The following is an 11,290-nucleotide window of genomic DNA, read 5'->3' as shown; positions in this document are numbered from 1 at the left end:
ATAACTCAAAAATCGGACATGGAACATTTATGTTCTGAAAGCTAGATTGGGCCAGATCGCTTGAAAATGTAAGAGAAGTTTTCGGAACAAGTCTTGGGCAATTATACAACACAAAATTTAAATGGTCCATAACACCTAACCCAAGATGGTACATTCATGTCCTAAAATATGCAAAACTTAATTCAATCCGTAATAATATTATTTGAACCAAATCCTTTTAAAACTTTAGGAGTAATTTCAGAACAAACCTTATATTAATGTTGCACAATAAGCATTAAGTAGAATTTCGAAGGGTCATCACACCTAATCTAATCATTGTTCATTCCTGTTCTAAAACAATATGTGCAAGATCGATAACATTTCTGTAAGTTTGTCTATGTCCCTTGATAAGTGTTGTCCGAACAATGATTGAACGAAGAACTTAATACTTATTTAGACTGCTATAGTCCAAGTCTGATAATAATCTTTTAAGTGGTTAATGAAAACTCATTTAAATGTTTACCTATTTTAAGCTCTAACAGCTTCTCAAATCAGTCAAATATAACTATTTGAACAAATTAACCTTTGATCTTACATGGATGATACAAAATTTGGCGATGATCCATCAGGTGTTTCATGAAAATTTGTTTTTGTAAAGATTTTTGTAGTTTTAGCTCGTCTTGCCCTTAAATCAGTCAAGCGGAATCATTTGACCAAACTTGAGAGAAGACCATGATGGAATGCTACAAATATGTTGTGTAATTCTGACTATGAATAGTTTATGTAAATTGTGAATGACCCATGCCGCACCATCAATCTGTATTAATAGCTCATTAATAGTACGGGTGAGCTAATAATGCGAATTTACGAATTAAAAATGTTTTTATAAAGTCAACTCTGTATTAATCAGAAAGACACTCTGGCTTCTAAAGGAAAGTGACTAATTTGTACATATGGTCGCTAACACAACTTTAGTGTATTCTAAGGCTATTAAAGAAGCAAAATGTAAAAGATAAAAGATGATGGGAAGGTAAAAATTCTTGTTGATACAGTCTGATCTACTGACGTATTATTTTTGAAAAAGTTTTTCATTGATTTCTCTTTCAGTATAAGACAGTATTAGTACCAATTATTTCTAACGAGTAGGTTTATATACATTGATCTGTCTTGCAGCATCTATGACACAAATTCTAGAGAAAATGTTTGTTTTGATACATCAAAATGTAGACCTTGCTAAAGAAAATTGGACAACAGGAGAGGGGTGGGGGTGCGGTAGGGGTCGAGGGTGTTGCTAATACCTCTATTGTATACCGAACGTCTACCACAGATGCCTAAAACATACCAAGAAAATGAGGGTCTTGATTACCAACATCGTACAGAGCTAGGCTACCAGGATTTGTTTAGATATTTTTTTTCTAAATTTGTTGATTTTTTACTTATTTTTCGCCGAATTTACTATGAAGTATAAACTTTCACTACTTTTGCTACCATATTCTTATACAGTTATCTGATTTATTCATTTCAATCATTTACATTAGATATTGCAGTATACTGCGCAATAACTCACAGGTGTCGTGTACTTTTGAACTTTTATCCAAAAATATACTAAAAGTCAATGTTATCGCTAACTGTGAGTAAGACAAAGCATTTAAGGCTAATTATTGATGATTATTCTTTTGAAATACATAATAGTTCTAGAGGTTATCGTTACTTAATTAATTTGTGCGCTATGGCAATCTTCACTATTTTCCTATGTCTGCATTATGCGGCTTCGGCATTCTTAAATTCTGCAAACAACAAATCTGTCACTGATGAGTTATGTAGACTATATATCGACCACTAACACTACGACACTACGGTTAATTCGCTTATAACTACCACAGTGGACTGTTGAGTTCAGCAAAAGAACATTGCGATTTAATGTCTTTAACATGAAATAAAAATGACCACCATAAGGCCTAAAAAAAAGATTCTTTGTTTCCGGTAACATGCTCAAAAAATTAGGGTAGGTAGGTCGGAAAAATATTTTTTTTTGGAAATTTTTTTTATTAAGGGAGACTTTTCGGAAATTATTTTTGTGTCAAAAAATGATTACAAATAAGGAGGTTATGCCTTTAGAGCATCAGTAAGTTGATTTCTAACATCACTGGCCATGTTTAAAGCAGAAAAAGTGCAGTTTTGCAACTTTTTTTGAAAAAGTTGAAAAAAAAATTCTCCAAGGCAATAAAAACATTTAGGGTCGGGCCAAAAATTTAGGGTAGGTCGGGATACCGGAAACAAACAATTTTTTTTTTACGCCTAATAAATATATCGACTGTTTTGCATAACATTAACCAAAGCGTAAAAAATGTAGATCCTTTTCTTTGTTGAAGTGCGAGATGAACAATTTGTCACCATTTAAACCTGCATAACTCGACTAGGAAATTAGGTAACCCAGTTTTACTGGTACGTGAAAGTTGTCTGTGGTATATAGCAACAAATTAGTAGCGGTAGTGGGAAACGGCGAAAACGTCTGCATTAGGCTGCTCTGGAAGTGAATCGAAATACGATAGTGACAATCGAAAGGATATACAACTTAAAATATTGTCCGAAAACAAAAGAAAACGTCATTTATTACAATGTTATTATATGATTCTGAATGATTTTTCAGTGATACTTTCATGTAACATTGACGCTTGCAACTTGCAGAGTGATTTATAGAGAAGGTTGTTTTAGGTTTTGGCAATACACCATTTGACCACCAGGTATTTATGTATAAAAATGGTGAAAAGACAATTCTTAAACAAACATAAAGTTGATATTATACGACCTGAAATCTTTTGGACTTGCAAGAATTTGAAAGTCACTAAATATTTTAACTGCAACATGTATAATAATTATAATTGTATGATAAAAGTCCTTTAGAATTCTGGTATTTCAACAATGTCACATTTTAGACTCTATAGTATAGCACAGAAATACTAAAACTTTTCCAGCGTCATCAGCTGCAGGAGATAGACTTTAAACAACATTCCTGAAAAAAATCGACCAAACAGATGTTCACTGTCTGATAGCACGTTTGAAAACTCATAATATTTGAACGCAATTGTGTCAATATCACATTTCAAACTATGTGGGAAAATCGATCAGGACTTTATTCATGTTTTAAAAAGTATGTTGTATATTAAGATGTTATTCATATTTAACTTTTACATTCTTACTAGCATTCAAGTAATCTTAGTAGTCATAATGTAGTCACGATAACATCGACAGTAATTCTAATGTAACTGGTTACATTTTCAAACTTGAGTTGTCATAATGAAATTGATTACATTTAATGTCAATGAAATTGTAAGTTTACAGATCTGTATCAAACATTATTTTCAAGAAATCTAGGGATTATTTTTAATTGATGAAATTTATTGGTTTTGAATTTTTCGTTAGATAAACGTGTTTGATTGTAAATTCATGCCTTTTTGGACACTAAACAAGTTTTAGCTTTATTTATTGATGGATTGTTCTATATCATTCAGCGTGTTTTAGTTAGCAAATCGTTAAATATTTGTAAAACTTCTAAATTTTGTTTTATTGGCAGATTTTGAAAAAAGCGATTATGAAACTGACATTAAAAATATTTTCTAGTTCCTAGTGTTACGTACGCCTGTAGACCTGCAAAACCACGTTTAACTTATTTTTAGATCTTGCAGAATATCATTGTAATTTCTGAAGAACCTTGTTATGGATTAAGTTGATCAATCTGTGCTCTGCATTTTTACAACTGATCTCTACTTGGCACATACTGTTACTTTACAAACTTTATGAGAAAAATATATATTCCTTATAACAGTTGTGATTTTATACTCTTCTGTGATATACTGAAATTTATAAAATTGATACTACATTTGAATGCGAAATGATATGAATTATAAATGATAGGAATTTCCTTGCAGAATATTCTTCAGTAGAGGTAAAGATGTATAAAAATAATAAAAGTATCATAAATATTTACATTTTCTCATAATGAAATGTAAAAGAAATCAGGAAATAAACTATTTATAGATATTTTTTTCTACAAATCATCCTGACGTCACGATATTATGATGATATGATGCGATGCACGTGACTTTGCGCGGACAAACTGAATGTAATTTGGTTAAAAACATTAAAATGCATAAAATAAATAGAAAATTTGTTTGTTTCAGTTTAAGATCGAAATATATTTCACTCGTGAACACCATAATTTACATTTTCACTCGTGGCCGCGCCACGCGTGAAAATATTGCATTATAATGTTCACTCGGTGAAATATATTTCGATCTTACACTGAAAAAAAATCCTCTATTTATAAAATACACTTTTCCAAGTTGTCTGTAGCAGTCCTGTCATTCAAAGACAGAGGAATGATCATATTACAGCCATTCCCAATACAACCTTTAAAAACTCAAACGCCTCCTTAATTTCAACAGTTTTGTTTTTCTGTCTTCCAGCAATTCTGTATCCCTCTCCTTTTGAGCTAATTCATCCCTTTCCTTCTTTTTCTTTTCCAACCACATTTTCTGCTTCACTTTATTCTCCTCATTTCTTTTAAATTTATCAACCATCTTACTATTTAACAACTGCGACATACCCTCTTTGTAAATTTCATTATTCAGGTAATAGTGCACACCCTTTAATGCATTAAAGCCGAGAGGAATAGCAAATGAGTCTTTTCGATTTTCAGTCCAAACTGGTATAACACTCCACGTGTTCTCTTCAATTCTTTTAAGCAGAGCAGATTCACCGAGAAACATATTCAAAGTGTCGTTAACAAAATTTTTTGTCATATATAAGAATATGAAAGTACTGTGATCTATGCCAGTCTCTAAATGCTTCAGAACTGTTGTACCCAAGGCACGTATTTCTGGACCATCATATAAAATAACATCCACTTTTTCGCCTTCTTTAACTTTTATATCATCATGCAAGTGCTTTTGAAACTTCAAAGCATCCTTTTCATCTTTTTGGTAATACAGAATCAAACCATCCACATAACCTTATTTAAGCTCTGGAGGCATAATAGATTCGTTTGCTTTTAATTCATCTTCCCAATGAACTGAGGGCATACTGCTGCAAATTAAGCTCTCCTGTGTCGATGAAGTGATGTGTAAGTCTTGACTGGCTATATCAACCAATCCTGGCTCAACCTGCCCCGATTCTTCGCTGGATATTTTTGAAAGACTTTCTTTTCTTTTCATTTCTTTAGATCTTCCATTTGTTTCATTGAATTCTTTATACCCATCGCTTCTCGATTCATGCTTATTTCCAGAATGTCCATCTCTGCGCTTATTTTCATTAAGTCTCCTTTCATGTTCATTAATTCTTCTTTCATGGTCATTAAATTTTCTGTCATGATCTTTATCTCTTCTTTCACTATCGGTCAGTCTCCGTTCATGATTTGTAAGTTTTATTTCATGAGCTGTGAGTCTCATTTCAAGATTAGCAATTTCTTGCAGAACTTCAGGAGTTCGATCCTTTGATGTGATGTGATAATTGGCCTCTTTTAAATGCTTTAAGTATTCAACTGTTTTTTCTACTTCTTTTCTCTGGTCAACTGACATTATCAACAGCTGGTCCTGTTGACTGCTACCTTCACATGGAACAATGACATTTACATTTTCAATTACATTGCTATTATGGCCGCCATCATTGTCTGCAGGAACTGGCATAGCATCTATCTCAAGGTCATCTGATTCAAGAGAGTTTGCTCCTGTCACGGCTCTTTCAAAATTTACTGACATTTGTTGGCCATAACATTCAACGGAAATATCCTCGAGCTGTGTAGTCCAGGTACAGTCAAAAAGAAGTGGATCACGCATCTGTGTCTGTGCCATAGCTCCGCTTGTCCCTGCTAAAACCTGTGGATAAAATGCCTCATCAGACTCATATTGCTGCTGACATGTCCATGTACCATCTAAATGAAGCAGAGAGATTACCTCAACTTGCATTTGTTCATTGAGTAGTTTTATCATGTTATCTATTGCAGATTCTAAGTTTTCAGTATTCACTCTAAATTCTTTGTGTGCAATTTGACTATTTCTTAAAGTAAGTATCTCACTGAAAGTATCGATATCACCGAAATGCTTGTGAATTTCTTTGTTATTGATGACGATATGCATTAAACTTGAACAGTCAATGTCTTGAATATTATGTCTATCACCGTATCCCCCAATTGGAATGAAACACTTTGCAAAATCACAGTGGCTTAGGAAAAAACCTTCTTTCATCGTGTTTGTACAAGATACATTTTTCCTTCCGGTTATATATTGTATTGTATACTTCATTTTGTCATAAAATTTTCTGTTACAAGCTGTACACAGATTCAAATAATCACTGCATTCTGTACCTTCTTCACACTTCAATTCACCTGACTTTTGCATTTTTGCAATTAAATTCATCTTTTTTTCTGAGTGGCGCTTAAATTGGATTTTAGTTGCTGCATCAATTTTATATGCAATGGCATCTCTCAAACATACAAGGGCAAGTTCTCCTTTCACAAAGTTCGCCCCTTCCACTGAATTCAGATATTTGTCTTCTACTGCTTGACGAAAGGCTTCAAATGTCATTTTGTTATATAATGCAAATGCCCCTTGTACTCAATTAGTTTGTATTTTAACACCATTTCGTCCAAGTCGTCTCATCATATAAAAAAATTCGAACAAGGTAAACGTACCATAAATGAGTCTTGAACTTTACACGAACACTTGCAGAAAATCAGGGTCATGTGTCCTGTAAAAAGATAAACAAAATATCAACATTAATCTTTACTTCTACCACATGTATCATATGGAACATACTGCCATTTTGCAATGAAAATATGGCAAATGGTCCTATATCTCACACCTGAATAACATAGCTCTAAACGCGAACTTCAAGGTTTTGTTCACTTAGTCTCAACTTCGACTCTTTGGCTCAATGGTTACAGCATTGGCCTTTCACTCTTGCGACCCGGGTTCGAATCCGAGCAGTAGCAGTCAAGACTTTTCATTTTAAACTTTTCTCCACTTTTATTTCTTTTACGCTTAGAAATGCGTAAGCTGGGCGCTCCTCCTGGACGACTTTATCTAGTGCCTTAAGGATAACATGGTGTAATAGCCATATTTCATATCTTGTAACTGGATGGTAATATTTAAATGAAATTTGGTCACTTTAAAGACATTCAAAATTAAAAAGTTTTCACCGAGATGTTTTTAAATTTTTTCATTTATTGGGAGATAATTGGTATTGAAGTTAATATTGATGCCTATGGGAAATATATAATTTCTTTGATTATGAGAATCTGAACTTGAGTTTCGAGAAAATTTTGCGGTAGAAAGCTGCATTATATGATTCTGATATAAATATCAAAAAGAAATCTAAAATTCCCCGTAGCGAAAAGGAGAAAATCGTTTGTTTTTTTAGTTTTCAGGGGAGATAACTCATGAAATCCCTAAATTATCAGGGGAGGTAATCTGAAGGAATTTTTTGAGAACTTCTGTCACTATATAACTTGTCAATATGCACCTTATTTCTATCGTTTGACATTTTTAAAGCTTACATTATCAAGTTGCATGTACGCTTTTTGTGAAATTGAGGCCTATTACACCATGTTATCCTTAAATGGCACTTTCTATGTCAAAATGGCATTTACGTTATCGTAAATGATGAATCTTTAAAGAGGTGAAGTTTATAACCAATCTCTGCAACTGCGTTAGGGAGTCGACTCTTTGGCACAGTGGTTAGAGCATTGGTCTTCCACCCGTGCGGCCCGGATCGAATCCCAGCAGAGGGAGTTGGAATTTTCCATTATAAAATTCTTTCCCCTTTCATTTTTGTTACGATTTGAAATGCATAAGAATGTAAATTTATTAAGAATGTTATACTGTGTGACATTTTGTTTTACATAAGTTAAGGGTTTTAAAAAGTAAAATATTTGAAGGCATATGTATTTAGAAAAATAACCTGAAATTTTCACAAGAAAATATTTTAAAAAATTGGTTTTATCACAGTTTTTGTAACATAGGTAATTACCATAAGAATAAGACATTTTTGTCATTGTTTCTTAATAACTAACCTTTTACTTACTGGTAATAAATGACTATTTCGAAAAAAACAAAGCAATATATTACAATGATTTTTTTTTATATTTGTGATGCTTACTTGAAGTAGAAAAATACAGCTGATTAAAATCTGTCATATTTTCTATGAAAACATTATTCAAATTGCGTTACCATGGCAACATATGCATTAAATTCATTTTTCTACAATTGTAGTACTTAAAGATAAAAGCTTAATTTGAAATAATGTTTCAAATAATTTAAATATTTGAAAGTATAGGTATTCAAAAGTAAAATCTGAAAATTTAATGTGAAATGATTAAAAATGTTTGGTTTAATGACAGATTTTGTAACATGGGTAATAACCATACGAATGAACTAATTTAGCCATTGTTTCTTCAATTTGTGTCTTTCCCATATTGGTAATCAATAGCTATTTCTAAATAAATGAATCTTCTGTTACAATGAATATTTAGATCTTCACTTAAAGTGCAAATATCTAGCTAACTAAAATCCTTCACACTTTCCATAGAAACATCATTAAATTGTGTTACCACGGCAACATATACATTCGATTCTGTTTTCTACAATAATACTTTAAAACAAGAGCTAAAATTTGGAAATTGTTTCGTATCAGCTTAATATTATAAAGCATATTTATTCATAAATATAATCTGAAAATTTCATGTTAAAAATAAAAATGTTTGGTTTTATGACAGTGTTTGTAACATGAGTAATAACTATAAAAGTAGGACTTTTCTGTCATTGTTTCTTCATAACTTGTCTTTTACTTGCGGGTAATAAACGACTACTTTGAAATAAATGAAACATATATTACTATGGAATTTTATATTGTAGATGCTTATTTTAAAGTAGAAAAATACAGCTAGTTTAAAATCTTCCATTTCTTTTTAAGTAAATTATGTTTCCATGGCAACATATGTATTAAATTCCCTTTTTCTACAACAATACTTTTTAACAACAGCTAATTTTGAAATAATATTTCTAAGAAGTTAAATATTTGAAAGTATAAGTACTCAGAAAGGAAATCTGAAAATTTTACATAAAGACTTTAAAATAGTCAGTTTAATGATATGTTTTGTAACAAAGGTAGTTATCGTAAGAATGAAACATTACAGTCACTCCTTCCTCATAATTTGTTTTTCACTGGCTAGTTATAACTGACAATACTGCAGAAAGTGAACATTCTATTACAATCATGAAATTATACATTGTATATTCCTTATTGAAAAACAAATCCGTAATTTCTATGAAACATAATTTGAATTATGTTACCATGGCAACATTCATACAAAATTCCTTTTTCTTAAAATACTTAATAAATGCAACAGCTAAATTTAAAGCATTTTTCTATAAGTGTAGAACACGACACTTTGCGAACTTTCGAGTAGCGTCTTGAAATTTTGCATGTGTAAAGTTGACCCCATTGCAAACAAGATGCAGTTTATTTTATACTAATAGAGCCAACCAGTTTTTGGTGCACCGACTTAGTTTTTTCTGTACATGCGATTTTATTTCTCCCACCTAAATGCGTAATTTTTGTACCGTAATTCGACGTCTGCAGATACGTTTGAGACATCATAATTTGGCCATTGTGTTTAGCTTATCAGCTGCACCATTTAGTGTTTTACTGTTTCTTAAATACCTTTATACAAAACAAGAACAAACATTTTGTTCCATGGTAAGACGTTTATATATAAACAATGATGAAAGCGTATTAATAAGTAAAATCTTAGTACATTTCAATATATTAAATAACGTGCCACTGGTGAAAAAAAATTCCGAAGCGTTTGGTATCTTTAAATGCGTCAAGTGGACACAATTTGCTATAATTAAGGTGGAATGCGCCTAAATTCAGAAATTAATGGATCCCGTTTCGACATTTTGTTTAACTTAAAATCCAGCATATTCCTTATAAAATGCGTATCTTAAGTTTTGATATTTCTGTAACTTTTTTCTCCACAAACCATAGACGTCCATTTTTGATGAACCGTGATTTCACATCCGTCGGACTGTTTTCGTAAATCGTTCTGTTCAGTCAACGTATATACATTTTTACATAACTGATTTTAGATATGCTTTACATTTTTACATGGATGTTTTTAGATTTGTTTTATATTATTCATAATGTTCTTTACATTTTACATGGATGCTTTTAGGTATGCTTTACATTTTTACATCAATGTTTATGCTGTACAGTTGGCGTTTGCAATATCACTTCTTCTCGGCGATATATGACCATTTTGTGTCGATTCGCCGAAAAACCCAACTCACTCACTCCCTCAGTTAATAAATATCTGCATTTAAAAAGGTATATAACTTGTGGTGGGTGATCACTTAACCTTAGACTCTGTTACCGTTGGCGAAATTATTACGCTGAATTACATTACTCTACCCCTACCATAGATAAAGTACGTAATTAAACGGGTTCTCCGTATGCCTTGTGGTAAGTTTTAACCTATTTTAAGAAGAATTTAGTCAAAAGAGTCCTTTACAACTTTGCAAGGATTTCTTAAATTACCTCTTAAGTTCATGATTATACATGATTGATACAAAGGACATAGTAAACATTCACAAATATAATTAATTTATTTATAACTTTATTATAAATTTTACGTTTTGGAAATATTTCGATTGTTTCGAGTGTAGTTAGACACCCCGATTCCAAATAAAGTGCAGCCACGGGGAATCAGAATTTATATTCATTGTACGGAGGCTGTTGCTCTGAAAAGGTTAATTTATTAACAACGCTGGATAAAAACACCATCCTTTACAAAGAGGTTTTAGCTCTCCAGAGATGTGTTTTAAGAAAGGTTATTCATGTATTCATAGAGACATAATAGAAACATATTATAATATTTTTTTTCTAATATTAGAGACCTATCAAACATAAAAAGTACGAGTAAATACTCTGCTAAAATGATAAATATTCTATAAAATATAAAAAGAAAGAAAATTGTTTGTTTGTTTGTTTTAGGTTTAGCACTGTTTTCTGTTACGATAGGCGGTTAATCTATCCAGTGTTCCACAACAAGTAACTTTCAACTTCACCACATAAAATTGAGGTTGGAGGGCGAATGATTTCGGACAGATACCTTCTTCCAAATTGTCTCGCCCTACCCAGAGATCGAAAAAGCGATTCATAGAACTGAGCTAAGCGGATGGGGTAAAAGAAAGAAACACAGAAAACGAGCGACTCAAGAATCGTATTTTTGTACGTAGGACCGACGACTCAAACT

The sequence above is a fragment of the Mercenaria mercenaria genome, unplaced genomic scaffold, assembly GCF_021730395.1.
Source record: "Mercenaria mercenaria strain notata unplaced genomic scaffold, MADL_Memer_1 contig_135, whole genome shotgun sequence".
Lineage (NCBI taxonomy): Eukaryota > Metazoa > Mollusca > Bivalvia > Venerida > Veneridae > Mercenaria > Mercenaria mercenaria.
The sequence above is the reverse complement of the archived record's forward strand: the minus strand, read 5'-3'. Positions refer to the sequence as shown.